The sequence below is a fragment of the Anser brachyrhynchus genome, assembly GCF_964034855.1.
Source record: "Anser brachyrhynchus genome assembly, chromosome: 4".
Taxonomy (NCBI): Eukaryota; Metazoa; Chordata; class Aves; order Anseriformes; family Anatidae; genus Anser; species Anser brachyrhynchus.
Genome location: NC_137698.1, coordinates 4,976,001 through 4,989,579, shown reverse-complemented (window position 1 = coordinate 4,989,579; position 13,579 = coordinate 4,976,001). Strand labels below are relative to the sequence as shown.

At 43.1% G+C, this 13,579-nt stretch overlaps 1 protein-coding gene across 4 annotated transcripts in view; it reads left to right on the top strand.

Moving 5' to 3' along the window:
* Nucleotides 1-278: 278 nt before the first annotated feature.
* Nucleotides 279-13,579, top strand: part of SGMS2 (sphingomyelin synthase 2) — a 36,867-nt gene continuing 23,566 nt past the window's right edge. Inside the window, exon 1 of one of the 4 annotated variants that reach the window (XM_080591055.1) lies at nucleotides 279-424. The gene's annotated coding sequence lies outside the window, so the exon portion shown is untranslated. Of the gene's footprint in view, nucleotides 425-525; nucleotides 679-2,601; nucleotides 2,727-2,811; nucleotides 3,063-13,579 lie in introns of those variants that run through there. The other 3 variants (XM_080591051.1, XM_080591052.1, XM_080591054.1) reach the window with 3 other exon arrangements.

Below are 13,579 nucleotides of genomic sequence, written 5' to 3'. Positions count from 1 at the left end.
GAAGGAAGAGTAACTTTGTGATATGTCTTTTTCTGCTTTTGTAGCTGAAATACTGAGAAGAAAGCATAAAAGGTTGTGGGCTTGTTTGTTTAAGCAATTGCTTTATTTTCTAACAAAATCCCTGTACTCTAAATCAGTTTATTCCTCACTTTCCCATGAGCTTTAGCAGGGCAGCAAAGCTTCAGCATTTGAGTTTTCCCAGGGGGATTGCACAGAGGCCGTTCCCCGCCGCCTGAGGGCAGCGGGCGGACCCCACCGGACTCGAACCGGATTCGCACCGGATTCGCCCCGGGGCCGTCCCACACCTGCGGGCGGAGCGGTCCCGGTGCCGGTCGCGGTCCCGCCCCCGGCGGCCACCAGCCGCCTCCTTTGAAAGCCGGGGACGGCCGGGCCGGCAGCGCCAGGAGGGAGTTGGGGCTTTTGTGTAAGTTCTGGGGGGGCTCTTTGCTTCTGGGTCCTCTTGGGAGGTGGTTGGAGTCCCTGAAGCTTGTGTGATTAGTAAAGGAGTGGTTGGTTGTCCTTGTAACCTGCTACTTTGTGGGGCTTGGGTTCAGCCTTTCCTGGCTTGTTGGGGTGGGCTTGCTCTCTAAGCTTCTGGTTGTGCCAGCTATGGTAATGGATAAATAACTACTTCTTACCGTATTTGTTGGGCAGTATGGTGTGCTTCTGAGCTCTGATGTAAGTAGTAATGGAAAAACTTGTTTTACAATCTTGCTCGTGGGTTATCTCTTGGTCTACTTGCTTGGTTGACAAAAATAATAATATTATTAATGGTGAACCTACAAGCTAAAGGTTTTTGTTGTTGTTGTTTGTTTTTGCTTTTTCTAATCCCCTTGATAAATGGGAACTAGTGAACTAATTTTTAAGAAGTGGTGGAAACAGAACTCTTGTCATCCCTGAAAGCTGTTTAATTCCAGAACCATGCAACTTACTTAGTTCTATTAAGTCCTTTGTGAGTGAATGCTGTTGAAGAATCTCTTTGAGCACTGATATTTTACACGTGCTTGGCTTTCGTGTATCTATTCCTAATTGGTTGGGAACAACAAATCGTTCAGGAGTTGCTTCACCTGTTTCAAGGTAGGAGTCTTAGCTTGTGCCTTCTGAGGCATGAGGTTGCTGTGAGAACCAGGGCATACAGTACAACAGCAGAGGCAGTGTGCGGGGTTACCCTGGCATAGAGTATATACGTATTCATGTATTTCAGTAGTTCCAGAACTTCCTTCGATAGGAAAGAGCTGTGTATCTGTTTGGTATATCTAACTCCTGTGTAAATGTCTGCCACGGCTTGGGTACACAAGTAGGCTTTCTCTTTTCGTGCTGGTGTTTGCTCTTCCTATAAACTGCAAAGTTAGCTTGAACTAGAAATTCCAAAGTGGTTCTTATTCCTGCCCGGCCCCATGAACTCCCTTCTGTAGATTTAGCTCTGTACCATGCATGGCTCTGAGCAGGGTTCTGGTAGCAGCTGCCTTTGAAAACTGCCTGGGTGTCTCTTTAGAAAGAGAATTTTAATGCACGGGCTGGCTGTGTTCGTTTATAGAATTACTGCTTCCAATAATATCCCTGCTGATCTCATGAAAGAGGAGAAAAAAATAAACAGTAATGAAAAAGATGCTGGGTTTGTTCCAGCTGAGGCAAACAGTAACTTTTTCCTCAAAACTCCTCTCTTCCCTCCCTCCCGTCGCCCTGCTGGGGGACGGGAGGGACGTGATCTGAACGTTGTTCTCCCCGTGGACTTTTAGTGTGCAAGAGGTTTCTTTTCCCTCATGAAACTGTTCCATTTGAAGTTTTCTTCCTTCTTATTCCTATCCAAAGAGAGCTTTGTGAAGGTTACCCTGTTATGGCCAAGCAATGTAACAGAGAGGTGTGCTGCCAACTCCTCGCTGAGTTTTGTGACATCCCGAACATGCCACTCACGTTGCGACCACCTTTTGGGAGCAAGACTCCTGCAAACAAGAGTCATGTCAGACAGACCCTCTCCTGCAAGCTGCTCTGCATGAGCGAGCCTCTTGAGGCCACCAGGAGCCCTGTGCCTGAGCCAGGGATGTCGGGCAGGTGGGATGAGGGGCCTTGAGCGGAGCTGGCTGTGTCCTATCTTCTGCCCTCAGACAGGGTGCTTCAGAGTAGTGTTTAGAGAAATAACAGAGGAAGGAGAGTGTTTCAGGTGGCTGTTGTATCTGAATTAACTAGCAAAATGGCCAGAACTCCCTTACCTTTTTTTGAACTTAAGGGGGTGGGGTGGGCACCCTCTATCTACGACTTGCTGTGCGCCTTTGCCTGTAGAAACGATTTCCCCTCACAGCTGCATCTCCTCCTCATTAACCCTTCCTCCATCCGTCAGTCATTGCCCTTTGCATAACATCTTCAAGTCAAACCCCATTCCGCAGAGCCCTGTATGTGGAATGAGGCATGTGCGTGCATCTCCGTAACCAGTTACGGGCAGCGAGGTGCTTCTGGCACCTCTCCGTGTTTATTTGTTTAGGCATTTTGAGAAAAGACACGTTACTGTGTGTGACCGAGGGGCACCACCAGCCGCCTCCCGGTGCCGCCTCACGGCGCTGAGGGGAGCTGAGGAGAACGCGGCGGGGGGGGGCCGGACACCGATGGCCGTTGCCGCCGCGCGCGCGCAGAGGCGGCACCGGGGGGCTGCCGTTACCGGCCGGGGGCGGCCGTTAGGCGGCTGCGGGCGGCCCCGCCGGTTCGCCCGGCCCCGCCTCGCCTCGCCAGGGGTGAGTGAGTCACGGCGCGGCGATGGCGGGGGCGGCCGGGGAGCGTGAGGCCGGCGGCGGCGGCGGCCCGCAGCCAGCGCCGCCCCCGCCGCGGAGCCGCCCTGCGGCCGGGGAGCGCCGGCGCTGAGGCGGCGCCGCTGCCGAGTGCGGGGCCGTTCCGGGAGCCGCCGGTGCCCGCCGAGGCTGCGGGGAAGCCTCCGGAGGAAGGGATAGGGGAGGGTGCAGGTGGCGACGCCGCCCGCCCGTGGGGTCTGTGGGCGGGCTGCCCGCGACGTTTTCCTGCTGAGGAGGCCGCGTCGTTAAGGAGAGCAGCCGCTGCCCGGGTTTGTCTGGCAGGTAGGGGTGTGTGTGTGTGTGCGGGGGGCACGCTGCTGAAGTGGTGCCCCCGGGCTGGGGGCAGGAGCCTGCCCCTCAGGGCGCTGAGCAGGAGGCTTCCAGGCTGCTCTTAAGGCTCTGGAGGGTGAAGGGTTGCGCTAAGGGTCATCGCGGTGTAAAGGCGCGCTGCCGTATGTCCGCTTATCGAAGCCAGCCTTAAACTCTGAAGTGCAGCTCAACTTCTTTGCTTAGGACGAGGTACTTTTCCACTACCTTGCACAGCTTCTGGCTTGAATTTAGCTCAAAATCCGTGTGAAAATGAGTCTTCTGGCAAGATTTAAATCCTAAAACACAGTATAGGTGAGCAGTTGTTCTGCTTAACCTTTCTAATCCTTTTATTTTTTTTTTATTTACAAGACCTGAGCAAGTTAAATATCTGTCCTGAAGCTACTTAACTGTGTAGAAGTGGGTAGCTGTTCGTTACCCAGGAGAATGGCTCCAGGGTGGTACTGCCATAAGTACACCTGTTTCTGTTTGTGCTCCTTTCTGAGTCTAGGGGGCTCACGGCAGTTTTGGCAAGCTTTACGCTGTTGCATTTATTAATTGGTTTGTCTAAAACCCAAGTTGTTTGGTGTTTTGTTTTTAATGAAGTTGCTTTTGTTTATTATTTGTTGGTGGGTGTTTTTTGACACCATATAGCCTTAGTTACTTTTGGGTGAAGCCAGTAACTTTTTTATTTTGACTTAAATGATCCAGGATTCGATTTACTAGAGGTCAGTGCAATTGCTTCATTTTTTTTTTCCCTTTGGGTAGGATTTACTTTGGTTTTCAATTAAAATGTTATCAAAATGTGATTACAGAGAAAAACACAATTGTCTCTGTCCTTCTGGAAAGCATTGTTCAAGGGTACAATGTGTAATGTGTGCGAAAATCAAAGGGGGGGGGGGGGGCTTTGAGTAAAATTGTAAGGTGATGACAATAGGATGTAGACAATGGTCCCTAATGAGATTGATTTCTGTACTGTCCTTGCGGTGAACATACCCACAATGGAGAAATGAGAACTTGAAGTGGGGAAAGAGAATTTCTTCTACTCTGAGGCTGGTAATCTGAATTCAGAGTAACTTTGTGTACCCCTATATTTTAAATCATGAGGCATGGCTTGCACTTTGAGCATCTGTTTTGTGGATCATGAAAGTATTTTGTGATTGTGGAACTGTAAAATACAGAAGTCATTGTCGGGGTCTAACAATCCCGTTTTCATGAACTAACTAGTTTCCCCCTGAATTAAAACTGTCTGTTCTAGGTAGACACCAGAAATACTATGTCATGTATGCAGTATTAAGAAAGACTTCATATTTCTGTATAAATTAAAAAAAAAAAAATCACCTCCATGTCTCTAGAAGAGCAGAATAAGATTTCATGTAAAGTATTTTATATTCTAAAAAGCAGCTAATTCTTTGAATCCTATGTGCTAGTGTACCTAATTGAAGTACAAAGACTGAAAAATATTGTGTTGATTTTTGTTTTTAAGGATTAGTAAAGAAAAAGTTATTAAAACAAGTAATGGGCTTTAAAAAAGGAGTAGTTCCTCCCTTCCTAAGGACCAGGGAATGTGCAAGAAGGCTTTTAAAGAAATAACTCTTCATGACTTTCTTTCCCAGTATAGAAACTGGGTTTGAAGATGCAGATATTTGTAATAATACTGCATGTGTTTTTTTTTTAATTTGGATTTGCTTTCTAATTTTGATAGGCTGTCAGCCTACGTTGTTCTTTGATATTATTTGTGGGGAGTGGACAATACGGATGCTGTGACACTTTTATTTAGTATGGATATGGTATTGCAGTAGTCTGAGCAGATGCTGGGAAGACTAGTGCAACACTAGGTCCACTGTCTCCAGAGCTCTCTGTCTGCTGGGAGAATTGTTTGTACCATGGGCACCACTGTCCCAGAGGATGCTGCGGGATGCTCAGTGTGTCGGGCACGCAGGCACCACTGTCCCAGCAGATGCTGAGGACCTTATGAGCTGCTGAAGGGAAGGGTTAGTGTAACACAGATCCCTCTGTCCATCTCCCTTGCACCTGTTCCAATGCCATCTCCTAACTGTATACTGGACCCTGCTGTTTTAGTAAGGCTCTGCAAGCCTCTCCCATACCAGGGCACCTGCTGATGTTATCGCTACTTCTCTTCCCCAAGATAGCTGCTGTGTGGGGATGTGTAATACAGGGAGTCAAGTATTTCTTACTGATATAGTTGGGCTTGGAAGTCTGTCATATATTTATTGAATTCTAGTAGGACTGAACCTCTTTATAAAACCAAATCAGCTTCAGGAAAACCTGCTGCCCTCTAGGTAAAGTATATGCCTGAAACGAGGAAATTGCTGTGCCTTGAGGCTGTGCTTGTAGCTGAGTTAATCTTCCTGTCTTACTGTGTGCTAAGTCCCTTTCAAAATACGCAGTATCAGTTGTGGGTCCTCTTGTTTGCAGCCTGATGGTGTGAGAAAATTAAAGTTTAGTCTCTTCTATGGATGAGGAAGTTAAGTAGCTCATTGGAGGTTTTGAAGCTGTTGAGTTAATCATTGCAAATAGAAAGGTTCGTAATAAAACACTGCTTGGATGTAAGTCCTCCATGGAGGAAATTCTTCAGAATGACTACTTGGAGGAAAACTTGCTTGCAGTAATGAAGCTTAGGCAAGACAGCATTATAGTAAAAAATAAAGTAATATTGAACAGCATAACTGTCCCTTTCCCAGATGCGTAACTCCCAAGAACATCCTGTTCACTTGAAGGCATCCGAACAAAATTGCAGATCTCTTGCTTTCCCTCAGTTTATGTAGGTTAACTTGCCACAGCAGTGTCTGCTTCAAGGACATCCCACTAATTCTTTATGGACTTTGTAAACAGAAACTCACTTGCTGCTATCAGTAGAACTGTGAAACTTCCAGGGGGTGAATTTTGCTGGCACACAAAGCAATGCCTTAATACTGCTGACTTTAAACTTCTGGCTGCTCTCTCTTGTAGTATTGTTTTCTCTATATATTGAGACTTTCTTAGGCTCAATCTTACCGTAATTCTAGGCGATGCAGTAAGCTTCAAGCAAGGCTTTGCAGTGTTTCTGTGTCTATGGTTACTGATACAAAGTGGCCTGGTGTGGCCTTGAGAAAAGGTGCCAAGCCTCTTGGGTACAGCACTGAATGTTTTGGAAAGTTGCATCAGCTTAAATGATTTAAACTGAACTGGCGCAGAGCATTTATGGATGCTTGCTTAAGAATGGGTGAACGTAAAATAAATTCATTCAAAATTATTTTTGATTTAGCAGTACTAAATCTGCAATACTGAAATAAAATGTGTAGGGTTGAATTCACTTGCCTAGATACAACCCAAGCATGTTATGGCTGAATAGAGAAGCTGGGAGTACAAGTAGTGGTTCAATGTATGCCTTCAGTTACAGTAACATTAATGGCAAAAGAGGCGGACATCATGAAAGAAATCAAAGAAAAGTGAGCAAAACAAAAGCAGGAAGCTAACAAATCTCTTAAATCATTCATTCTAATCCGCCATCTGAGAATTTACAAGCTGCCTACAGCAGTTTGTAATCACTACTTTCCAGAAACTCCCCTGGCGATTAGTAATGCTCTTGGTGAAAAATGAAATTGCAGGGGCTGGCTTACCTGTTCCTTCTGTGTAAAGCATTTTGTCCAGATAAATCTATGTAACTTGCGGTGTTTTGGGAGAGGAGATCTTTTTGCTTAGTGTCTCTGCTGATATCTTAGGCCCAGGTCAGTCTTGCTACAGTCATGAACAAATGTTCCAAAAAGGAAGTTTTAAATGCTAGTATGTTTTAGATGTGCTTTAGGCGCACTTATTCAGTCTTCTCTCTGCAACACTGCCATCAGGACTTGCAAAACTTGGTGCAGTTTGCATTTGTAAAACAAACTCTTTTGAGTTCAGTCACAGATCTCTGGCACTCTTGCCTCTAAGTAGAACTTAAATTTGGTTGGTTGCTTTTTTTCAAGTCTTGGCTACCTATAAAATTAAACGGCTTTTGTAACTCAATCAGTATGGGATTCCCTCCAGCCTCCAAGAACAAGCCTCTGGCAGAGATTGTCTATGACACAGGTCCTGTAAGCTCTAGCTTAAAGCCACAGTAGAAGGTAATATTTTCTCCTTACTGAAGTGTTGTTAGAAGTCTCTTGCCATATTACCTCCCCAATATATCCTTAGTAAAATACCTGTCTGTAGAAGTCATCTGCTTTTTACTGTTTTTTGAGTTCAAATATTAGTTTGAGTTACTTCTACAACTATACGTAGTATAGTGTGACTACACTAAGTCTCTTAAGATCTTAAGCTGCTGCGTGATGAGTGACTCACTTTTCACAGTAAGTTATGTGAACTGTACCTAACGGTGACAAAATGTTTGCTTATGCACACACCCAAGTTCCTGCTTCTGCTTACTGGAGTGCTGAACAGTTGGCTAGTGGAGCAGTTGTACAGATTCTCCTTGTTTAAAGTAACAAAATTCGGTAAAGAGAAACAACAGTAGCGAAGGTCATACCTCATAGCTGTTAATTGTTTAATTATGGAGGGCATGATACATTGTATATCTGGTTGATAGTTCTAATAAATTTCTACAGTAATTACAGCTCATCTGATTCTTGTCCTTCCCCCACATCGACCTTGTAAATGGGAAACAGCACTTGCTGTTTGTAGATGCTTTATAAAAGTGCCAAATGCCACTGCCCATGTTTCAGTTTGAGACTGAACACAGACTGTATTGAGGCAAACTGTTCCCATCACTGCTGCTGCCTCAAAAGGACACTTTAAAAGCTGGAATGCTGTGTTACTGTCTTAGCAGTGTTGAAAACATACTTGATGTAGTATTGTAGGATTCTGTCATCTGATCCTCTGCCAGTTATTCTGGTTTGAATTTATGCATTATAATTTCAATATAAAAATAAGCCCTTAAACTGAATTTTTGAAGGCAACTTTTGTTGCTCAATGTTGAGAGAAATTCACTGCTATAGATCGATTTTGGATTAGTTTGTACTTAGTATTTTTGGTAACTTATGTGCTTCAAGTGTATATAGAAGCTATCAGTATCTTACACTGGTACTTGTACTTAGCTTAAAAAGTTAATGTGTTCTTTTAGTTGCTGTGTTTTAGGAGTCTGACAAAATTCCTACCCAAGTTTTTTTCCTATTTTCATAATACTGTACTAATCTGTGAGGATGCTGTGTAAGAGTGTTGTAACTTACCCTTCTTTTACAGTGCCTTTCTTGGACACACAAACTTGTCTTCATTTGATTTCAGTCTGATTTTGTACATTGTTTTGAGTATGTCATTTGACAAGAACTAACTTCTCTCTTCTGGCATACCACCTTGGTCTTGTAGAGGCTCATTATGAGCACAAAATTTGGCCTTACTTGATAAGTAACGAGGCTGGCTTAAGATGCTTCTTCAGCTGCAGTTACTGGAGAAGTGCAGCTGCTCAGTCTGCTGTATCTTCACAGAATGGTTTTGTTACAGTCCTGATGTATACTGTGCACACAGCTATGAGTGATTTGGAAAATGTTTGAAAAAACAACTCTGCATGATGTAGAAAACATGCCAGCATGCTAAAGCTGGTCCTCCAAAGTAGAGCTGTGTCTTCCTGTCCTGTGAGAAGGAACATTGACTGAAGTAGTCAGAATCCTATATTTACTAGTAAAAGCAATCAGGTACTAAAATGGAGCGGGGGGGGGAAAAAAACTTTTTTCAGCGTTCTGTTTTTCCCAGAAATATGTGAACATCCATGAAGAACTTCAGTCTTGAGAGGAAGGGCCATGCCATCCCCTTTGGCTATGAAGCAAGGGGTATTAAAGACGCTGCTCCTCGTAAGGTGCCACAGCAAACTTAGATGTCAGTATGAAGACAACTTACTGAAGAGCTGAGTGTTACAGATGTATACTACTGTATCCTGCAGTGACTGGATCCTGAATTTGCAGACGCTTCTAAAATTCATTGTTTTTAGTGGTGTTTACCAAACAACTGAAACTGAATACTACACAACCTATATAGCTGCATGGAAAGCCCTTTTAACTGAGGGTAGCTTTTTTTGTGGTAACCATGGTTTTTAGTTTCATCTATGCAGTTCCTAAAAATTGAATAAGCTGCTCCCATATGCGCAAGTAGGCATAATTATGACCAAGTCACTTCCTTGGTGTAGTACTGGTCAGTGTAAAGTAAGATGGAGTAATGTATTCATCTATGGTAAAAGTCAAAGTAACTTGTACTGGCTTCTAAAAGTTAAAGATGAATAAAATTACACCTCAGCTGATCAGTCACAGGGCAAGGCATGATGCTTGTCAAATGCCAAAGCTAAAGTAGTTAGACTAAAGAAGCTCTATTGAAAAAGCTAAATAATTACAGTTCTTGCTCTAAAAATATTTTTCACTTATATATAGGGTTTCTTTTTAAAAAGAATAATTACTCTACAGATCATAGGCAGCTTATGCTTTCCAGTGTACATCACATTCTAGTCGTTGGATAGTCTGAACAAGATAAGTAGCTGTCTGGCTTAGTTTTATTCTGCAATATGAACGCTTCCACAAGTGGTTTCTGATTTTTATTTCTTTAATTTGGACTTAGAGTTTATTTTAAACTTTTGCTTCAACATCTTTGGTTTCAGACTGAACACTTTAACCCTCTTCCATCTGAGTGGTGTTAGTTAAACTGAGACATTGACAGGAGATTCTGGAGGGGGAGTGGAGGAACGTAGTGGGGAGGGGTGCTGTAGGAAAGCATGAGCACTTTCTTCCATCTTGTTGCATTAAGGACAAACTCTTGAACCTTGTTTTTTCCTTACACACACTTCAAGAAGTCATGAATATTTATTCCTATTCTCCCCCTACACCCTCTTGTAGTGAAATCAAGCACAAATCCTTTAGCACTGCAAGCCTTTTTAGAACATGTGTTTTAGGCAACACAGTTTGTTCAAAACTTGATTGATGTGTATAATGCACAGGAATGAGCTGTTAATTATGGAAGTAATTGTACATTGAGTCGTATATAACTATTGCAACTACTAGGGCAGATGCGAGAGCAATGTTGTAATTGGGGCTGAAATAAGTGCTACCTCGATTAATCTTCCATAACACTTATAAAAATAGTTAATCCAGTTTTAATAGGTTGTATTACTCAGCAGGTGTTGGGCTGATATTATGTAGCTTATGCTTTTGTTACTTGTTGCTAAAAGTGAAACACGAAAGAAATCTGTTTACATACGCATTTGTAGTGATAATCTATAGTGTTTTCAGTTAAAATCACATTATAATCATTTCTCCTTTCATCAAAAGGCCTGTAAACTATAGGACAGTATTTTTGTTGTATATTTGTAGCAGTGTGATGCAGCAGATAGGGGGTGAAAAATGTATTGTTAAATGGCTTTTGTTTGTCCTGTTGCTGTTATGACTAGGGCTTTAACATGCACTGTTTTCACCCCTCTCACCTCCTCTTTTCGTGAGTCCTGTAAGTTTAAGGCAGTTGGTAGATGGAGTTAAAGAGCAAAAGCCGCCTCTGCTGCCTCTATTTTTTTTGCTAGTGCTGTCACTCTTTAATTTCAGGTATTTGAACAGGATGGACAAGTCCATTTAGAAAACCTCCCTCTATTTTCTTAGTTTTGAATTATGAAGTGGCTACTGCTTGTTTCTCTACTATATCTCACCATCTTTGACACTCTGCTTATAATGAGTTTGTGTCAGACTTGGTCTGAGGGAACAGAGTGAAATGCTTCACCTGCAGCAGGTCTGTTTGGAGACTGGAGGGCATGTAGGCCAGGTGTACTCTGGAACTGATTTGTACTTGAGCTCAACAGGGCCTTCTTCAGGGCCTGTCAGGACATCAGAAGTGGCTGATCAGTTTTGTCCCGATATTAAATATATACCCTTAAGTCCATTCTTCTCTTCTTGTTTGAGAAGACCACTTTCATTTATTTGCCTCTTACCCAGGCAGCAACTGTAGAGCAGGCTGTCCATGAAGTATGCCTGCAGATAACCAAGCTAAATTTCAAATAAGTCTTTGCATTAGTATATGTGAAACAACTAGCCTCTTACCAAACAGTTCAGGATGGATTTACACCTTAGGGAAAGTATCTGTGTGTGAATGCCTTGTCTTGTGCTGTGCTGCCTCCTGAATGTGTGGTGATGACCTGTAGTTAAACGGACTAGTAACCTGTTTGCTAGATCAAGTTGTCACTGAAGTCCATGTTTCAGCTCAAATGTTGAGGCTTAGTAGAAACTGGAGTTCTTGCTGGAGAATGTCTCTGTGTAGGGCGTTCAGTGCTCTGGTGTCTGAATGTGCTCAAGATACCTTACTGTGAATTTTGAGCCAGGCCCCTTGGGATGACTGCCTCGATTTCTTGCAGAGTAAGAGAGCAGTCTGTGTGATCTTGGTGCTTATGCTTTTGCCCCATAGAAGCAGAGGTGAACAGGCCTCTATTCTGCCCAGCTCAGTTTCGTAAGTCATACTGACAGACATGAGAGCTCTCAGCTTCCTAAAGCTTTCTCTGAACAGTCCCTTTTTAGAGTAAGACAGCTAATTACTCTGTTGGAATGGGACTGTTTTAATGTTGAAGATGCTACTACTCTTTTGAGTGTATGTTTTAGCGTAACTGTACTAGGAATGTAGGAAGAAACACTTTTGGCTTTGGAAGATGTCTTTCACCAAAAAATGGGACACTCCTTTTCTGTGTATGACCAGCACTACTCTAATAATTAAGGCAGCTCACAATATGCATTATTCCAAATAAAAGGAAATCAGTCTTGCTCAGGGGATGGAGATGATTTTCAGGCCTCACTTGCTTGCCAGTATTTGCTGGAATACTAGTACTGCTACTTGAGCTGTTTCTTGTGTATTTTTCCTTCTTCAACGGGACACTGAAAGATGGGAAGTCATCTGGGAAGTTCTAAGAATGGATTATCTATCTGCTGTAGAGCATAGAGCCTGCTTTCTAGAGGACCTAAGCAACTTAACTCTAACTCAATTTGTATCTTGTGCCAGTACAGCATTTTGCATTCCTTGTGGTATGAAGACTTTTTTTTAGATGGCTTCTTTAAACTTTTTTCATATGTGCATGCTATTAAAAGATCTTCTAGTTATTTACATATATATAAAAACACAGATTCTTTGACTTCTTAAAAGTCAAAGTATTAGGAAGGGGAAAAATAGATTGGGTCTGTGCCTTTAGATGATCTAATTCTACTTAAAAAATCACTCTACACATGAGTAATTTGTGTTCAACTATCTTTATACAGACTTAGAATAGAGATAACTGTACTTCATGCAGTTCAATGGAATTAACACTGACCTGCAATGAGTTCAATTTGCATAGCCTAGACTTCTTGCAGGAACTAACTCTATTACTACCGCTTTGAAAGGAGTGGAGCAGCATAACACAGGGTGGAACTTGCTAATATCCCAGCCTGACTTCTGCTTCCAGCTAAGTAAAAGATGCTCTTGTGGGTGGCAGCTTGTATGACAAGTCCTGAACCAGTCCGTGTTTGTATCTTGTCTTGATGAAATGGTTTTAAGAGAGCATGAGCAGGGATTAGTGCAGAATGCTTTAGGCTGTCATCTTAGGCTGCCCAGCAGTTGTTAACATCTTGGTACAACTCTGAAATGCTAGGATTGCAGTCTAACGTGCATGGGTCTTGTTTTCTTCCCAATTTGTTTCTGCTAGTCTAGAGAGCTTCTGCCTCTCCTTTGTGGCACTGTAATTGCTATTGTGGAGGTGCTTCTTATTTTTAATGTCTGTCCTGGAAAGGCAGTTGGTATTAACACATTTGTTGTTATCCTTGCCAGGTTGTGTTATAGCTACACAACTGGAACACAAAAGACAAATTTGACAAGCTAACAACTTCTTGAAATGGTGACTGTCAGGTAAAGTCATCCTGATCCACCTTTTAGATCAAGTCTGTGTGAGACTTCCTTCATGCCCTTTGCCACCTCTCCAGAACAGGTGTGCATGCAAAAGGTAGCTTTGGCTGCACTGATATTTGTATGCACTGGCCTACCTGTGGCAAGATATCCTGCCTGAGGAGATTCATTAAGAGCAGAGGCATGTGCAGTGGCTGTATGTAGCTACAAAATGGCTGTAGAACAGCATTTCCTGGAACAGCTGATTTTTAGTAGGCCAGCACAAGAGTGTGTAGCATCGAGCATCTGTTAGGTGTAGGTAGGTACCTTAGCAAGTGGGCTGGATTGCTGTAGTGCTATGTTGACAAGAGATCCTGAAATGGAAGCCATTACAGGGTCTAGCTTTCAGGTTCTTCTCCAGACAGTAACTTATTATTTTGACTTGCCCTAAAGTTATAAGGCCAGTTGCAAGGCAGCGCTTGGACTGCCCTTGCTGATGCATGGAAATCTTTTGCCATAATTGAGATATTTGAGGAAGACATGCAGGAGCACAACAGAAATGTTAGTATGTGGGCAGATGTGCTTCCTCATGAGAAGACACCAGTTGGGAGACCAGAATAATTGTTTTTTTAACTGTGCCCTAATTTTGC